Source organism: Etheostoma spectabile, chromosome 6 (assembly GCF_008692095.1).
Source record: "Etheostoma spectabile isolate EspeVRDwgs_2016 chromosome 6, UIUC_Espe_1.0, whole genome shotgun sequence".
Taxonomy (NCBI): Eukaryota; Metazoa; Chordata; class Actinopteri; order Perciformes; family Percidae; genus Etheostoma; species Etheostoma spectabile.
The window spans coordinates 26,047,604-26,049,155 of NC_045738.1; positions in this window are offsets into that span (position 1 = coordinate 26,047,604).

Consider the following 1,552-nt stretch of genomic DNA (forward strand, 5'->3'; position numbering starts at 1 on the left):
GCACTCCATTATAGACAGAATACCAGCTGAGATCATTTACATCATTTTTTTAACCAGGGCAGCAGTTTTCAGATTACATTATGTGCTTACATAATTGCAAAAGCGTTCTCCAATGTTTTTCAAGTTAGTTTTTTAAAATGATATCAGATTAGTAAACAGAATGTGCCTTTGATGATGGATGATGAATGGTTTGCTGATAGGCTAATGTAGATATTGTTATTAAAGATCACCCCCCCCCCCCCCCACTCAGATCAGCTGGTATTCTGTCCTATAATGGAGTGGAATAGAAATTTGTAAGTGACCCCAAACTTTTGACCGGTAGTGTATTTCAAGTGAACAATTCAGCTCAAAATGCATGGCAACACATTCATAACTTCATCACATTTGAGAGGTTTGCCGACAGTTCAAATATCAGAATTTTATGAATGCGTTACAATATCTCAATGCTGGTTCCACTTCTTTGGTGATGTCACATATCCAGTGAGACTTGTTTGATTTAGAATGTGTACTGTTATGGATTGCAGGGAATATTGGACCCAGATGCAGAGAGCAGGCAGGCAAAAGTTGAGTTTGAGGATTTTATTGACCCAAAAAACAAGGTTCACACCATCAATGAGAGTCCTGGGAGCGGCAGGCAAAAACTGGGCCTGGAACGACTAACAAAGAAAATCAAAAATGAAAGTAATCCAGAAACAGACACTATTGATCATAAAACTCCACAAACAAGAAGCTAGGACTGAATACAACTGGGAACTGACACAGTACAGACACAAAGCGCCAAACGATCTGACAAGGGACAAAGGGAACACAGACATTAAATACACTGGGTAACGAGGTAACAAGAAGCAGGTGAGACAAGGCCTGGGAAACAGGTGAGGAACATCAGGGCGGGAAAACACAGGAAGTAAAGCAAGACAACAAAACAGAAAACCCAGACTGTCAATAAAACAGGGCAAAATACTAAACGAGACAGCACAGACTATTACAATAAGACCAAGAACAGAAGAAACTACAGGACAAAATACGTAACAAAATACCCAAAAACATAACTGTACTATAATAAAAGAAATTATTGCAAAAATGTGAGCCTTTCTTCGTTCTTCATCAAAATCACAACGGCGGCTGGCTTGTTTGCAGTTAGCCCTCATGTTGTCCTGGGGTCCAAGTTTTTTTTATATCAGAAATATGCGAGGTCGAAAATGTCGAACAAGGCGACAGACTGTTGAAGAAAAATGCATTAAAATTTTTTGAAAAAGTGACAAAAACTATGAAAGAAAACCACTGGAGGTAACCGTCAAAAACTGTGGAAATAATGTCAAAAAAAAGACAAAACGTCAACAAAAGAGACAAAGACATTGAGGGGAAAAAACTCAAAAAATTAATAAAAAAAATCTAAAAATGTAATAAAAACATTGAAGGAAAGGCAACACAAGGGTGAACTGAGCACTGAAATGCCATTGGGCAGGGGATAGCGTTGCTAGCGCCAAAGCACACTTTAGTTAAGTGTGACTTACAAAAGTGTGTGTGTGTGTGTGTGTGTGTGTGTGTGTGT